We start from the raw sequence: 18,513 nt of genomic DNA, 5'->3' as shown, positions 1-18,513 counted from the left end.
AGGACACTTTTCCATTGCTCGGTGCTTGGGAATGTTACATGGTCTACGTACCAACACGTTACTCACTCCTCCTCAGCGGGGGGTGGGTCTGAATTAATTTTTCAACACTCATTTTCTTTCTAAACTGGCTTCACTGAGTAGTGCTGAAGACAGCTGTCTTTTAGCAATGAAGTTTCAGTCCTGGAATTTTGTGGCGTGCTCTGAGCCTCCATCAGTGACAAGGCGGAATGGGTACCATGTCTGGAGAGCCTTTGAATAGGACTCCTGAATACTAGAGCTCCTGTCAGTAGTTACCGCCTTCAAAAAAAGAAAAAGATTTGACCCTTCTGAACCTTGGTTTTAACCTCTAGAAGGGAAAGTGATTTAAAAAAAAAAAGAAAAGGCATTTTAAACTCAATTGAATTTCAAAGGACTAAAAAAATCCTATTTCCTGATAATAACAATGTATCTTTGATTCTCTCTTGCGTTGCATATTGTACAGTCCCTTATACCTCTGAAAGAAAAATGTAAATATGCTTATGGTTATGCAAAGTGGATGCTGATTGCTACAGGAACACAGTATGTACCAATAAATAGTTTATTCAAGGAAATTGAAAATTAGAGAGGTTTAGACTATTAAAATTGAACTGCTGCTTAGGACCTTGCATGCAATAAGACTTCAGTCTTCCATCAGAATCAAGATGTAGGTTTAGACCAAAACAATTATCTTTATAATGCTTTGCTACTTCTTTGGTTGCTTGATTATCTTTGCTTTCTCTTTGTGGGATGTTGCTTTTCTTAAAAAAAAAAAAAAAAAAAAAAGTGGAAACTGAATTAAAAAAAAATATTTTTCTATGGCAGAAACTTCCAGGGCTTTTTAGCTTTCATAAATTCAAATTTGATCTTGCTATATCCTTTTCCAAAAGGTGGAAGAAGAAATTATTTGCTAATAAACAGGGAATTAGATTTCACAAGGTGTTTCTCAGTATTACGAATTTTTACATTTTAAGACATAAGAGAAATAAACTACTTCCATTCATCGTGTTTGTACCTTAACATAGCAGAAATTTCATACCACTCACCCAGATTTATCCAGTGACCTTCTTAAATACATGTGGGCTTTTGCAGGCAAGTATCCTAACTATTGGCTCCTAATGTGAAGCAATACGTGCAGGCAGAGATACCCAAAGACACAGGGCATTAAGCAATTCGAGTTCGGTCCAACCTATACCATGGCAGTAATTGTATACTTCGATTTTGTTGTGTAGAGGTTTCTCGTTCTTTTGGCTAGTTTCCTTCTCTGTCTGAGCCCTGGTCGTAGCTCATCTGTTTCCCAGGGCTGTTCTGGCTGGGGGGTAACGCAGCTGCTGTGGGCGACATTGCACCCTGGCAGCGAGCGGGCGCTGCCAGCTCAAATTCCTAGGGACTCAGCATGGCATTTCCTCAGCAAGTCCAGTCACCAGGTTAGACATCTTTCGATTTAATAAAAAAAAAATTTAAAAATCAAGAGGAGCAATTGGAGACAAAGAGCTACGCCATCCCTGTAACCCCATGTTGCCTCTCAAAGCAAGGAGAACAAATTGCTTGATAAACTTTAAAAATTGTGGACATGGTGAATAATTGCACAATAAAATGGCAGTGGAGAAGGGGAGGTTCCTTTAATTGGATTATGAGTTTTCTGAGCTGAATTTTTAAGGGAGATATTCCCTGCCTCGGTTCCTCTGTTATTGAGGAGTAGAGGTCAGGGACCCCCTGGATCCCTGTGCAAGCAATCAACCATAATATTTTTAGTATCAACAAATTTCAAAGCTGCAGCCATTTATGCATGTGAATAATCCCATTGCCATCAAATATAAATCTCCTTTGGAGGTGCCTGACTGGACTTAGATATCCATTAGAAATCAGAAAAACTCAGGTATCAAAACCTAGCTTTTTCTCATGGAATTTTGGCCAAAAGAAGCCATACAACAGAAAATGTATTGAAGCCCAAGTCAACTGAATTAAAGCTTTTGAAACTCTGGCTTCAAAACCCATGTAGAAGGGATAGCATCTTTAGGTCAGATGATGTTCTTGCTGCTAAGCTGTGTGCTTACTCCTAATATCAACACCACTTTCAGGATCATTTATAAATTAAGTTCCACTGTTCCATGCACAGAACATCCATCAGAGTCGGTGGCAGCTCCAGGCTGGGGTTGTTCCCCTCCTGGAAGGGGCAGCTGGAAATGCAGAAAGGTACAAAGGCAGGAGCTCTCCTCACCACGGAGCAGGTTCCCCAAGGGAGTGACGGTGCTGTACCCTTCGCGGTAGCAGTGGCGTTGGGCCCTTTGAGTACAGCCTATCGCTTGGTTGTGTTCTTCCTCTGTCAGGTGACAACACTGAGTGGAAATTGCACAAAAGCATTCAAAATGTGCAAAAGATAAGTACTACGCTTGGAAAGACTTTTCTAGTTCTAGCAGATAAAGGGCTATTAACGTCCTCTCAACTAACCCTTGCCTCGCATTGGCAATAGTATATTTTAAAATACGGCTGGATTTAAAAAATTTTTTCAACCCTTCCATTTGGATTTCTCCCAGGATTAAATGCATTAAGTTGCTACACTGATGATTGCAATGGTTAGATTAGAGATCTAGGTAACTGGTTTTGAGATGAAAACATAAAAAGCAGGTTTTAGATGTTTTATATATTTTGCTGCTCCTTTTAAGGTAGTAAAACCCCACATTTCAGTGTAAAGATGTTTACTGCAGAAAGATCAGGACCAAAACAAACAGATAAGATCTGAACAAAACTGATCACTCAACAGCATTTATATGATCTATAGACTTTAATCCCTCTTACTAGCAAGTCTTTTCTGAGTTCAGTGGCATTGTTTGTTTTAGTTCCCTAAAAAATGCACATGATGGGAAGAGGTATGTTGATAATAATGTGCTGTGAATAGCATGAAGGCATTCTGTGCACAGCGTATCATATCATCCATCATTAAGTTTTTCTTCTCCCTCTCTTGCTAATGGCAGTGAATCAAATATTTAAATGCATTTGTTAGTCCTATGTGCAACTATAAGAGTATGTTGAGCAGGAAGGAAACAGATTGTGTAGTATGAAATTAGGCTATGAAGTTCATTTTAAACTGGAGATTTAGTAATGGACGCAGAGCAAATGAACTCAGAAAATTAACATCAGAATTTGCACTTAAAATGCTTCCTAATTGGCACCTCTTGGGATACGTTTTGAACTCACCCAACACGATTTTTTTCTTTTTACTGAAAACAGTCAGTTTGGGCTGACAGCACCTGGGTCATAGTGAATGAGAGATGATGATGTATTTGGCAGCTTTTCTAGTTGAGCACTGACAAGTCTTGTTCTCTAAAGAAAAAAATCAAAACATATCAATCCACATGCTCACTGTACTGAGGAACTTCGTTGTCATATCTTTCAAATTGTTTTAATGTTTCAGCACTGCAGAAGTGAATGCATAACAGAAGAAGACAACTATATGCAGTTTCACTTTGTTGAAAACAACTACATAAGGAAAGCAGAACATAACTAGCAGAGTCCTGATAAGGTCATGTCAAACAAATTAACAGGAGACGGAAAAGAAAAGCTTAAAAATCATTCTTTTAAGATGATAGTCCTGCTGGATGGAAAACTAGTTGGGCCAGCCAATCCAGTCCTCCTCTTAAGTTACTGCCTTTTATGTCCCCAGGATCCTATGCTGTCTAGATATTCTGAGTTTATTTACTAATCCTTTTTTAGGGTGTTTGTGCGTGTGTGCTGACCTGATCTGCCGTCCAGTCCTTATTAGAACTGTTTACTGACTCTGATCCAGAAAGCTACCTCCTGCCCCCTCTTCCAGAGGAGAGAAAGACAAGACAATAAAGACGTCATATTAGCTTAAAATTATTTTTGAGTGCAGAATCCCTGGGTTTCTAGAGCGAGTGCTCAGTGTGCACTGTTTCCAGTGGCTCTGCATAGGCTTTAACAGCTGGAAACCTGCCTTGCTGTTGGCTGGATTTGCCAAGACGTCAAACAACCTGGGGCTTATTTTTGGTAGTAGCTTTTGCATCGTGGTGCTGTATCACTGCTTAGTTACTGTTTGTCACTGTAGCCTCACATGGACTCCCGATGATGCTGTCACAGGGTGACCTAAGCCCGCAGGTAGAAGAGCAAGGATGTACAGGAGGGAATCTTGCCCTTCCTGTTGGGAGGAGAAGGGTTGATTCCAACCTTAGTCTGGGGATAAATGCTAAGAATATGTAAAGACTTTTTTTACTTCTTCTGGGGAAGGGCAGGGTCACTCGTGCTCTTGTTGCCAGTCTATCTGCACCAACAGAATGGAGCATGTGCTAAAAGCCCCCACTGGAAGATGACTTCCAACCTTAGATAAATGCTACAGACCTGAGCAGTTCCTTTAAGTTCTGGCTTCTGGTTAGATCATCCAGTAACTATACAGGAGTTCTGTATTTTTCTCGCAACAGAACTTTGCAATTATATTTACGAATACTTAAATTCTCTGTTAGAGTGAAGAAAAATAATTTTGAGTGCAAATAGGTAGTGTGGTTCTTACTGTTTCAAATGCAAGGGGACATATCTGCAAAAGGTATCATGAATACAGTTGAGCTTTATTGAAGGACTTTCTTAAATAAAGAATAAGATAAAGTTTTTTTCTGGCTTTTACCACTGTTGTTTGTTGTGAAGAAATTAAGAGCCAAGAAAAAGAGGATAGATGAGTGAGTAGAAGGATATCCTGACATAAAATGTTGCAATAGTAATATCTGTGACCTTGAATCCTTTCATTCTTCCTCCTTCTGTTAAATTGCCATAGCATTACTCAGAAGTATATGAGCATTTTTAGGAATCAAAATTTTTTTCTGCATTGAAAATAATCTAGTCAATAGGTTTGTGTTTAAATATAGCCTTGTTTGCTTCCCTGTAACCTGTTGCTTAGTTCTACTGACTAAATGTCCTGAGGCACAGTCTTCTCATCCTTTTGTCAGTGGAATCTACTTAATTATTCACCTTAGAGCAAAGATGTTACAATTATAGCCTTCCCTTTGTGTAAGTAACCAAGTACCTCTTTGACTGTTATGTTAACTGTTTAAGAATTAAAACATCTGGGTATAAGTCTGGCCCCTTTATTCATCTGAATTCATGGTGTTGCATTGCTTAGCTGAGAACTTGGGGTTTAATCTAATAACTGCTATTTTACAAATCACATAGGATGAATCTAAAATTCCGATTAAAGAAGTGTGGGAAAGCATCTATGCATTTGTGTTTTTTTTCAAAGGATTTCTGTGGGCTTGGGATCTGGGGCTCTCTTTTTCTTTCATAATGATTTACAATTATCTCCCTTCTATTCTCAACAATATGTGTGAAAAGAGCTGCCACTTCTAACAACTCCTGATCCTGAAACCTTCCTGCAAATTTCCCTGTGTTTCCTAGTCCTCTCCGTTCTAGCAAAGAATGAATCTGAAGTGTGTTCCCTGTTTTTTGCAGCAAATGTTTATTAACATATTTACCATCATATATCTCTGTTTGCTCAAGGTGGGAGGGGGCACTGCAGAGATCCTGCTCACACAGATCTATCTAGTGATAAAATTACTACTGTGTTTCTACTGGTCTGCACTTTTGGCAATCAGTGGGTTTTGTGTGTGTGTGAATGCATGAAAACAAAGTTTTGGAGCTTTTTCTATATAAGATGTGCAAGTGTGATAAAGCATCTTAAGTTGGAAACTCTGAAAGTGAGTGTTCTCTAAGCGGCTGCAGATTTTAAATGCCTCATTTTCCAATTTTAATTGGGACAACTAGTTTTCAGGCACTACAAGCTACAGTTTGGGACCTGCAGGAAATGAGGACTCGGCACCTTGGGAGGACTGGTCCCTGATCAAACAGCGCTGGATTCATTGAAATCATTCTCTGTGCTCATGACATCATGCCATGCTTTTCAATCTCAAGGTTGTTTTTTGTATTTAGTATAAAGGTCATGTTAGGATTAAAAACAATGAACAGCTCACAGCATGTCTAGTGACCCTGTAAGAGAAATGGTAACGCATTTCACAGTAAAATATATGTGTGCTAAGCGCAGTGCTGTGTCCAAGAAGTGGAATTTTCTAATTACGCAGTCATTTTGAGAAGGAATGTGCTTGTTAGAAGCAGGCCAGGTGTGCACTTGTGATGGGAGTTTGAAATGCTGTGTAATTACACACCTTGCATAATATAAAGTTTACAATAGCCGTACAATTGATGCAGCAAGATGTAAATACAACAAGTTAAAGTGTCTAAAAGGACACCTGTAATCTAGCCTACAGCTATTACAATTATGTTGGAAACACTGTCTTGCATTAAGATTTATTAGCGTGTTAAAGTTGCCACTATTCTGAAACAAAAAAATCTAAGAAATACTTCAGAAAATTATTTGAACAACGTATTTTCAATGACAAATGAAAGTTATTTGAGGAATCTTTGTGTAGTTCCCTGAGGGGAGAAATCACAGTAAAACCACATTGATTTAAATATTCTTCAATTCAGTGATTATGCAGTAGTTTCCAGTAAATTGTTTTTATACTTTACATTTGTGAGGACTTGCATAGTGTGTGCCTGTCCAAAAGATCACCGAAACTTTACCATGTTGCAACAAATGAAAACCATCAGAGCACAAAAAAAAGAGGGAGAGGAAGGGGAAAAGAAAAAGATTTCTACCACAGCCCCTGCACAATCTAATGCGGTTTCCAAAGTGCTTTGCTTGCAGGGTGTAGAGATTTGAGTTGAAAGAGATCAGCAAGAAGATTTCTCCAGTATTACTGAAAAACGCTTCTTGTAAAGGTGGTGTTCTCCAGCACAGCAGGGCAGCGCTGCCAAACGACCCCTTGAAGCAGGGATAACGAGGCAGTGCCTCGCCTTGCGTTTTTTGCAGCCCTTCCTTTCACAAGGTGACCACAAGGTGTGATGCAGGAGGGGACGAGACCTCTCGGTCCCAGTATCACCCCTTGCCTGGTCCCCCGGTCTCATCACCCCTTGCCTGGTCCTCCCGCCCTGTGCATGCAGCCCCCTTCTCTGTGGCGTCACTAGTCTCACCCTGGGCACAAGGACTGCCGGAGCCCCTCGAAACCCGCTGAAGCACAGGTGCTTTGCTCGTTCCATCCAGTTTAGGGCCGCTCTTTCCAAAGACACCCCCAGGGCAGACACAGCTCCAGGAGCGGGGGAGCTCTGTGGCCGCCCTGCGCCCAGGGGACCTGCGTGGCCCCGGGGAACAAAATGGCGGCGACTGGGAGCCAGGCATCCATGTGGGCAGAGCAGAGGGACGTGCTGGGGCCTGTGTGGGCTCTCCCTGCTGGGATGGCCCCGCCAAGCTGGGCACAGGCTGGGCCGTGCTGGGACAAGCAGCTGGCAGAGGGGCTGGGAGTGCCTGGCTGCGGCCTGCTCTGCCGCAGCCATGCCTAGGCAGGTCACCTCCCGCTGTGGGCCGCTCCGCGCCTAGACGTTAACGTATGCGCATGCAGGTGTGTGATACCTATACATGAGGGCTGTTTGGATGAGCAAGCACCGTCCTGAGAGAGGCTGCTAGGGCAGCCGTACTCTGCAGCGCGTGGATAACTTCTGTGCTCTGTGTCTTTATAGCTAAAAGCCTTGTGCAGGCCTTGGGTCTGCATCAAGGACTTCGCTGTTAAAGCCGTCTTGTTCTTCTGTCCCTGCTCTTGCGGCCCTTCTCTCTCACTGCACCCAGTTCGCTGTGATGCTCAGTTCGTTTCGATTCTGTCACTGTTTAGGATATTCAGCCCATACCTGTCCCCCTCCAGTCACAAAACTGGGCATGCTAATTATACTACAGGGAAAAGTGGGTCTCTCTAGTTGTCTGATGGAGGTGGGAGGTTATTGCTCAGTTTTTCTGATTAATTTGCTGCTGCTCTGCAAATAATAGAACAAGCCTTCAGGACAGGAACTTAGACTGAGCAACGCTCACAGCATTATTTCCTTCCCTGGCTGTTTAAACCACCCACCAGCTTTCCATGCCTTGAGGTAGGAAAAGGAGTATGCTGCCGGTGACCAATGTTCCTCATGCTGCCATCGCAAACACACAATTACCGGTGACGATATAAAGTGCTCGTGAAGAGGAAGGCACATGCCAGAGGGGTGAAGTAACACAAATAAAGGCTCCGTATGTTACAGGCAGTGCTGACAGGTAACAGGTGGTTTGTGGAAAAGAAAAAACACGTATCCTTGCGTAGCACCCTCTCTCTGCAATACAGCATAGAGAGGAGAAGGTAGCCAATACCAGGTGTTTTCGCAGAGGTACAGCCAAGATCTATGAGTGACCCGCATTTATCGCTAAACTGTTCACTTCCCCCAGGTGTTGGTGAATGATTTAGCAATGGCAGCGGGAAAGGAGATGAGCAGCACAGAGCTAGGCAGAGTGTGATACCCAGCAGGCCTGGGAAATCCAGGTGCCCTGAGCTACCCGTTAGGGGCATTTCTCTGTCTCCAGGAGCTGAGACTGCTGTGAGCAAGAGACGGGGAACTTGGCTGCACTGTTTGATTATGATCCGTATCTATCAAAGTGGAAAAATGACTAACAAAGGGTTCTTTTTGCTCATAATTTAGAAGGAAGTGTAAAATCTGGTGTGACAAGTTTAGTAAAATAAAGGCACAGGAAAGAGCCATTCAGTGCTTGCATGCATCCCATAAAGAGGAACAGTTCTCCTTGGCTCTGACCACTGCCTTGTAAATTTAGAAAAAAACAGCTTTACAGACAAGCGATTCTTTGAAACTTCCTTTGCCCATTTATTATCATAATTGATTAACGCATCTTTCCTTTCTTCATATTTGAACATAGTCTTTGAATTGAATGTGACAGACACATAGGCAAATAGCCTTCAAGAAAGGGCAAAAGAATTGTTGGGAAAGGTAAAAGGAGAGAAACATGAGATAGAAATCATGACTTTGTACTGGAAATATGGAAACCTGCATGAGAAGGGAGCTGATAAGAAAGTGGATGATAGTGACTTGCAGAGGATTTGCACAAAGCACTGCATACACTCCTTGCTCTTTTGACCTGCACTAAACGCTGCTCGTCAACCGTCATCATTATTTTGGCTCCATTTTACAAAACTGTGATTGAAAATTTAAATTGAAGAATTAGCACTATGTGACAATCACTTCAGTTGTACTGGAGGGTAGCACTAGTGATGTGCAAAATAGCAGTTGAAATGCTTCCCCCCCCACCAGCTGAACCCATGTTAAAGTTGTGGCTGCTTTTTATGTGAACTTCTTTGCCTGCAAGGAAGGGGTCTTCATTGTGTCAGAGTATGGAGAGAAGAGAGTAAAGGTGAATGAGGTTTTGTTGGGTTTGGTTTTTTGGAGAAGAGCAAAAAGCTCACAAGTATTACTGTATTTGTGAAGAATGTTCCTTACTGTGTAAACTAAAGGGCTCAGTCTGTTAAATTTTTCAAAAAGAGGGGTGACCTGGTTACCATGTATAAGTGCCTCTGGGGCAAGATATGAAATAATATGTTTTTAATCTAGTGAAGAAAGACATAGGAAGAAGCAAAGACTAGAAGTGAAGCCAGTTAAGTTCACCTTAGAGGTAAAGCATCGAGTAACAGGGCATTTAGCCTTGAGGAGGTGGTGGTGGTGGGGGGGGAACCTAAGTGGAATAATAGTTTCTCATCTTGGTCAAGAGAATGTCATTCTAAAAGAAGCGTTTTATTCAAACACAGAGGATTGGACTTAAAACAGATTACAACAGAGAAGGGGAATATCTTAAAATTCAGGGGTGGCCTGATAGCCCAGTGTAGTTATCTGTGGCTTTCCTAAATTGGTTATGGTCTTAAATAAATTAGAGACATGTCGTATTGGAATAGCAGAGCTCTGACTCTCTTCCTTTGCCCACTCTGACTCATACAATCTCTGTAAAGATATCTATATTTTGAGGGTGGGAAGGGAGTCCTGTGCCTTTAGTTTACCAAACATGTCACACCAGATTTTACACTTTCCTGTATATTATAAGAAGTCTAAATCTAGCAGTTGTGGCCAGATTCCAGTCCCTTTACATCATTTAGGTGGATAATTTGTTCCGCTGTGTTTTTTCTTTCTTCTCAACTGTACTTTCTCTTTGAAGCCTCCAGCTACTGGATTGGGGAGGTAAATTACAGTCTTTCTTGGTCCTGAATTGTGCCTCTTGTTTCAATTTTTGGAAATCACATAATTGATTCATTGCAGGATTGCTTGCATTCACATGATTAAATAACTGGAACCCCTTTTCACAGAAGCTGCTGTGTGAAAATTGTTATGATACTTAAGAATGATCTTTTAGTACTTCCTTTCTTGGGGCTACAGGAGAAACAATGTTTTCTCTGTGGCACTAAGTGCAAAAAAGCTGCTCAGTTTTCAACATGTGCACTCATTGGCTTGGCGTTGCTTCTTTGGTGCATGTGCAGGTTTGCAAGGGTCGTTGTTCCTTTTTGCTTTATGTAGTTAGAGATATAGATACCTGTGTGGGGCTTTCCCCAGTGAGAATTTGCCTCTAAATACTTGCTGTGGAATAATAGATATCTGTCTATAGCAGGGCAATATGCTGGTGATAATGTCTCTGGTCATAACAAGGCTGTAGTGAAGATGTTTTGTCAGATGCTGCAGGGGACGTGTTGATGGTAATTGTTGGGAGTGGGTATGGGTACAGCTCTGCTGTGCATTGGGTCTGGGCAGAGAAGCTCCACAGTGCCAGCACCAGTGAAGTGCAACCAGACTTTTTTTTAAGGTAGTTTTTTTGGCTGTTTTGTTTGTTTTATAGTATACACAGTCAAATCTCACTTAGTTTTGAAGCATCTGGAATCTTGCAAAGATCAGTGAAAGGATAATAGAGGAAAAAAGGAGCTTTGATAAATGATGGGGATTTTCAGTCCCCTGAACTGCACTGGTTTTCATATGCAGTTAACCCTTATGCACTGCCACTGGCTAGCCACTGTTTTGGAAAACATGGCAAGGTGTTTCACCCATCAGGTACTTCTGTGGTACCCATCAAAAATGGAGAAGATTAAAGTCTTCCCCTTTGCAGAACTGAGCTGGAAGGGTAAAACCTTCTTAGGCTTTCTTTTAAAAGAAAGTGTCTTTTACAGGCCACCCTTATACAAGCATTGGGAACTGCTCAGTGTGGAAGTCTGCTTAATGCTAATTAATGCCTGTCTGTGATGGTCACCTGCAAACCAAGGTCTGGATTTTGTAGACTGCATTGTTGTATTATCCATGTGTATTTCTAAGGAGCTGCTGTGGACAGATTTATGCCATTCATGCATTTTTTTATCTTACACATATTTAGATTCTTCTGTCCTAAACATAAACATATTTAGAAGAAATTAAAATGCAAATGAATAACTGGTTTGTGTTTGGTTAGCGAACAGAGCAGGAAGTGTGAATGTGCAAATGCCCAGCAGGCTCGGGGGTTAAACCTCCTCCCTTTAATTTTTACAATGGGTTCTCAACATCCAGTATAAACAAAACTCGGCAAACTATTCCTTGTGCTGTGCTCAGTTGTCCAATCATCTACTCCTTTATTCCTTATTACATACTTACTGCTTGAAAAGTAATTTAGGCAACTGGGAAAGTGCCATGTGAGATGCAGAGGAAGTCTTAACCACTAGGAATTAACTTAAATTTTAAAGCTGTATAGTATACGAGTCACATAACCAGGAAGTTATTATTTTAATCAATTCAATAAAGTGGCCAAGACCTGAAGAAGAAAGTTAATGTGAAAGTTATAAGAGAAGCCTCTCAAAAACATTATTGTGAGTAAACCAAAAATAATTAATTATGTATTTAATCTGTGGTGGAATTTGGTGTGTTTAAAGAGCCTGTGCAGAAATAGTCTTGAATATTGATCATATCATGATAGCTCCTGTACATGTAAAAGGAGATGGGTACCCCATGGAGGAAGTTATTAATGAAATATTGTCTCTGCTGTAAAGACCTTACAGTTGAAATTCTATGTTAAGTTTTCAGAAGAAAACTTGTTACAGATGAGAACAAAGTACTAAAATCTCTCTGTAGAGATAGATTTAATGTTCTCTAGTCATTAAGTAAAAAGTTTCAGATGGAACTTCTATAATTGTGATGGACCTTCAATAGTAAAAAAGGTGGGTTAACAGGTAGTGGTGTAAATGCTTTAGAAGGGAAAGGAGGGATGTGTCTTAGATTGGGTCAGATTATTAGTATTAATGTTCCTTTCCTCTGTGTGCCTGTGCTATATTGCAAATACACGGACGTTTAGTACCTGTCAGACCTGGCACAGTCACTCCCCATAGGTCTGACTCGAGTGCATGGATTGTACATGGGTGAGAGAAGTTACTAAATATCTAGACATTTTGCACATAAGAAATCTACTTGTAGAGCCCTGATTAATGGCTGCCACATTCATACCACTCTGGCAGCTGAGTTTTAGAATTGAACTGGACCGAGAAGATGCATAATTCACCCTAGAGCATCTTCGGGAAGGAAAGAACAATATGATCCAGAAATGACATGTTGGCCCAGCAAAGCAGATGGTCTCTGAGGTGGCTCAGTCATGCAGTCTCATCAGTGAGAAAAAAATAGGAGCTTCTTTAAGGGGGGAAAAGAATAATCAGAGAGAAAGAAAATAAAAATAAAAATTAAAAAATCCTGCTGTGGAGTTGGCAGACAGCAAAGAAAACCAAACTGGATGGAGGAAAACTTTTGTCAAAAGAATTTTCTGCAGAAAAACGTGGTTTTAACCAAACATTGGGATGGTCCAAACAACTTTTTTTTTCCCCCCCTTACAAAATGGTGAGGTTTTTGATGAAATTTTATTTTTTTATGAAAGCAGTGAAACAATGTTTTTAATTTCAGAGTAGATTTTTCCTTAGAAAATTTAGATTTAAAAAAAAATAAGGTAAAACAGTCAACATAAAAACAAGACATTCTTAATCCATTGAAACAAAATATTTTGATTGTCTAAATTGAAATTTTGCCCTGAGATATGCCCTATTTCAAGTTCTGTTGCTGTTGATATTTTGTCTTTTTGTCCTGATCCTAGATTATTATTTTGTTATTTAACTTACATGTTTTGCCTTATAAAAAGTTATTTATCAACTAGCCCTGTTCAGAAACTGTGCTGAATTGGTCCAGCGCAGTTGAGGCACTACACATCAGCAATGTGCATGTAAGGTTGTTCTTGAATTTACTCTTTCGTTTTCACTCTTACTCAGATCTCTTAACACAGCAGTTTCCAAAATATGCATTTCTGAAACCATCCACAATGGGATTGAAGGCATGACAGGAATCAGTTTAATCTGTTTTTTTGTAAGTGGGATCTTAAGGGCTGCAGTGGGGTGCTGTCTCTAATGCTGCCGTAGAGCTATGCATCATAGTTTCACTTTCTGCAGGTGGTGTAACATAGGATTGAAAGTTAATATCCAATCTTGTCCACCTGCTGCAAGCAACTGTATTTAGTTTTATTTCCCATGGGATTTCCTCCTTCCCCCTCCCCCGGGTCAGTAGTAATTGATATCTTATTCCTCCAGCCAACTTATTTTACAATAAAGGATTACTTACAACAAAGGATTACTCAAGCACGTAACATCCAGCAGAAATGTCAGACTTATGCAATCACCTGTAATCAGTCACAGCTCATATCAAAGTGGCTGGAGCTACACTATAGCTGGGTTGGAGAGTGCATGTAATGCAGACATCTTCTGTGCATTTAATAAAGCTTTGTATAATTTTTTAAAGGTACCTCCAAATTAAGGATTTTCAGGAAACAACTCCTGAAAAACATTACCATTTCTATTAATTTGTTTTGCAAGAGGAACTTGTAATTCTTGCCCATTTAAGAGAAAAAACACGCCAAACATCTGGGATACCTCCCCAGTATTTTGAGGCATCTTCTGCTTATTTCTCATGTTGATGTTGCTGTGGTAAGTTGAGCTGTTGTGGTTATCCATGTCAGAGGTCAGACACAACTCACAAAGCCTTGAGGGAAGCGTGATGGGCATCAAAGTAGGTCTTGGAGGACATCATGCAACCCTTGGGCAACTCGCTGTGCATCCATGCTTTAACAGGAAGCTTTCTTTGTTCTAAGATTTACATTTTGTTTTCTGCAGCAGGCGTTATTTCTGCTTGAAGAGTTCCTCTCCTCCATGGTTAAAAAGTCTCTTCTTGCTTGCTGCTGGCTGTGCAATACCCAGTGAATGAGTTTTGATAATTTCTGTTGGGATTAATTAATTAATTGCAAATGTCTTCAGGCTAAATTGTGAGTTTGCATGTCAGGATGCTGTACATAATCAACAAAATCACTCAGGGGCTTGACATTATGGAGGTTATATGGAGATTGTGAGAGGAACACATTCAATCCATATTAGTCAAAACTTTCTTTATTATTTATAGACCAATTCCTATTTTATGAATTCTCAGTCAGAAGCACAGATTTCAGATGAAATGTTAGGATAAGAACAGAAACAGGAATATAATTCCACTAATTGAGCCTATTTGATGAAACGGCAACATTTTTTAATAGGATGACTTACAATTGTAATTGGGAAGCAAGGCTGTGGAAGAAATAAAGATCCATAGTAATATTTCAGGTTAGATGGAACACTGCTATCCCAAATGAATAAGCACTAATGAAGCGTTGTATGTACTTCTAGAGACTGGCTACACCAGCTAAGTGAAGGGTACAGGATACATTAATAAAGTCAGAGAAAGGTCTTTAATGTGGATGTTATCATCACCAACTGACCCATGAGAATAAACAGTGCGTGAGGCACATAAAAAACATTTTTTTCATTTATAATCCTGAAATTTTTGGCTTCTGTCCTGATCCTAGATTATTGGATTGTGCTTTTCTTTCTTTTTTTTTTTAACTGACATGTTCTGTCTTATAAAAAAGCCTATTCAGAAACTGCACTAAGTTAGTCCAGCAAAGTTGAGGCAAAGTCACCTACATGAAGGTTTTATGGTCTGTAATGAAACAGGAGGCAGACTTTCTGAATGTCTTACATTTGCATTTTGAAATCATCAGTTTAAGTCCCCTTGGCAGTCAAAGCATTATTGCTTCTGCTGGATTCACCAGTTTTCATGCACTCAGTAAACGACTCTGATCTTGTTGCTTCAAGTAAGTGCTTATGGTTTTGATCTGTAGTATCTTGCCATCTCTGTCCCGCACTGAGTTTGTTGGGTTTTTGCCTATTTGCGAATGCAACTCATTGGTCTTATTAAGTGTGCAACAGATCTAGACCCAGTATGTTGCCAGTCAGTCACCAGTCTTTCCTCAGTAGGGCCTGGGAGGAATACCCACCAGGCTGGCTGCCTTTCCCTGAGGAGCAGTGCTATGTTTGTACTATTTTCATTCCAGGAGCAAAGAATCTGAATCAATATCAAAAGAGAGGAAATTTTCAAGAAGGATACCTTTGCTGTTGCTGCCTGTGGTTTTATTTGTCACTAGTGTGTATGCCCAGGCTGGCATAGGCAGTTACAGTTACTGGAAGAATGCTGAGGAGCAAAATGAATCTCAGCTACTCGGCATGGCTGTCACCTATAGAAAAGTTATAGCTAAAGAGTTTTCAAAAAGAGGAAAAAAAAACCCCAAACAACCAGCCACCAAATATCACTAAGCCTTAAGAAAACCTGGAACAATAATACATCTGACTCTGGCTTCCATCAAGCTGCTATACAACCTTGCTGTCCATAAGCCGCAAAATTGCAAAAGCAAGTTCTTGCATGGACTCCCCAAGCTCCCCCTTCCTTTCCGCTGTGGATCACAAGAACTGTCTTCATTGCATAAGAAATGATTTGTTTTAAGTGTTCATCAAAACAGATTCTGAACTTACACTTTTAATGTTCAGTGATATGGCTTAAATGAGGTTCAGACTTTGCGTTATTTACGTTTCTGGCTGGATATTTTGGTTGCACAACCAGGTGCACATGGAAATCTGGCATCCAGCAAAAAGCTCTAAGCATGTGTGAAAATGCAACATATGGTTGTTGAGATTGGACAGTATTTAAAGGTTATCTTTGCTGTCAACATTTAAGATTTTTTTAATGATGTTGCTGTAATAACAGCAACAGAAAAACTCTGCCTGATTGACTTGAAAACTGTACTCCAAGAAACTAGCTTTGTCTCGGCCTTTGATAACCATGTTTTTTTAAAAAGGATGTAAAATAGTAACGCAAAAGTGGTTTTTATTCAACCTGTGAATGTTCTTTCTTTCCAAGCACTTGAATATAGACCTTCATAAGCATTATAGATAGGTGGGAAAAACGTAGCTGTCATAGAAACTGTGTATGTCATTGACTAGAATTGGCCAGTTGTGCCTGCAGTTATTTGATTTATATGCATATTTGTCTTTTATACATGTGGAAATTAGACATGTACTACAAGTGTGTTGGAGCATATATTTCACTAAATCAAAGAAGTGTATGTAAATAGATGCCATAGTAAAATCCGCTGTTAAACTTCAGGGTTGAGACAATATTCCTAGATGATCTCTAGAGATATGAGAGCTCTGGAATGCAGCATTGGAGCTTGATCTTTCATCTCTCTAAAACTTGTTTTCCAACCATCAGGGCTTGGACAAGCAGAAATGGGAGGAAAGACCTACTTCTCAGCTCATGCAGTGCAAAAGGGCCAGAGTAGCATAAGGGATTCCCAGGAAGGGGAGGACGCTTCCAACCCAAGTACTGCGAAAGGTGACTCTAAAACTGCCTGAGACCACAGGATGAAAGTGCTAATCAAATCTGCCTTTGCTTGCCCTCCTTTATTGTGGGCTCAGTTCTCTGGAGATGGGGTACAGAATCTCTTCTTTGGGGGGTGTTCTACATGGATGTTGTCTGTGGGATAGGCATCGCTCGAGCATCCTTTGAAATCACAGTCATCCTGATAAACAGTGATTCCCAATGTATTTTGGGGATTGCTTTATACTCTGTTACTGTCTTAGAATTTTGGGGGCATAATGTTTTGTTCTTCCTGATCCTTCACATTTTCACTTAGCCCAGAGTAACATGGTGCTCCACGCACAGGGGAGTTGAAAGGTAGTCTCTCTCTCTCTCGGTCCAAATCTGGATCACATTCATGGTTAGGCCCTCACCCTTTAATCAGTCCCTGTTTGCAAAATCCCATCTTTCACAGTATTTCACAGGGTGGGTTGTGTTTTTTTATTTATTGTTGGACTTCATCTGGTACAAAGGTTTAAACTACAGAAGTAATTTAAAATATTGTGGCATTTCCTTTCTTAATTAATCCCAACTGTTTTCCTTGGTAGTACAGAAAGTATCAGTATTTGATGAGGACATTATGCCTTCATCATTGGGGCAGTGGATTCTTCCTGCCGAGTCTGTAAACAGCAGACAAGCCACAGAGTTCAGCCTTCATGTTCTGGTTTTCATTAAGCCCAGACTAGAGGAGCACCCAGCTGTGTCTTCCTGTAAGGTCTGTCAGTCTTCCAAAGCTTGTTAACATGCTAATATAAAAGGAAATAGGGCTGACTTCAAGGAATTTACAACTAGTGTTAAACTTCAAAGACTAGAGCTACATCTCTTCAATTCAACAACAACAACAACAACAACAAAATCCTATAATAAAAGTTCTGTTAGCCTACAAGAACAGATCTGTATGCATTGAACACTTAAGCCATAATGCACGATGCCACATTTTTTTGTTGCAAGTTGCAACACAAAGCCTCCTGCAGTTGTGAAACTTTGTTCATAGCTGGTAGGTTTGATCAGAGACAAGATAAATTGCTGTCCAGCCCACAAACAGAGTATCAGGAACGATGTTGTCAATCTCTCCTTCCCTAAACCTGTTTTCTATGTAAATGTTTGCAGTAGGTAGGTGAATCGGGTTTGAACAGTAGGCAGCATTCTCAGGTGGCAGAAATTGGAAGAACTCCTATGACTTCAAGGGAATTACTCCCGTTTTTAACATCTGAAGATTTGGCCCAGTCTGAGGAAACATCTGCAGTGTGCTTACCTAGTCATCTGAAGATGTTCAAAGTTGGACACATTCTGGTGCTTTTCAAGGAAGAAGAGAGCACCGTTGTGTAGAAGTAGGGTGAGGCAACTTTTCAAGCTGAAGAGTGACTTGCCATTCTCAATAAGTATGGGCAAATGGATGCACAGGAAGTATTATATAAATGGGGCAAACACTTAATGGTACTTCCCCAGTCTGCAATGATTTGAGGATCGGGGACTTCTTGAATCAGGATCGATTTCTTGAATCAGGATCGATGTCATTTATACCAAGAAGCAATGATTTTTCCCCATCTCCATACTACATCTCTTCTTTAGTTAAATGGATAACATGGAAGATTTATTGTAGATGCCTCTTTCACCCCTTGGAGTGCTCTCTGCTCCTGTTGGAGTCTACAGGAGCTTTCAGGTCTTGCAGGAACGTGGCAGGATGAGATCACACATCCCCAAAGTTCTCAGACAGGTACTTTTCATCAGTGCTGAGAATAAGTTGCCATTTTTATCATCTCTAGATCAGATCTCTGATAAAGGAAAAACACTTCAGACATCCAATAACATACCATTATTTAG

This window comes from Haliaeetus albicilla, chromosome 2 (genome assembly GCF_947461875.1).
Source record: "Haliaeetus albicilla chromosome 2, bHalAlb1.1, whole genome shotgun sequence".
In the NCBI taxonomy this organism is placed as follows: domain Eukaryota; kingdom Metazoa; phylum Chordata; class Aves; order Accipitriformes; family Accipitridae; genus Haliaeetus; species Haliaeetus albicilla.
This window is presented reverse-complemented; position numbering follows the sequence as displayed.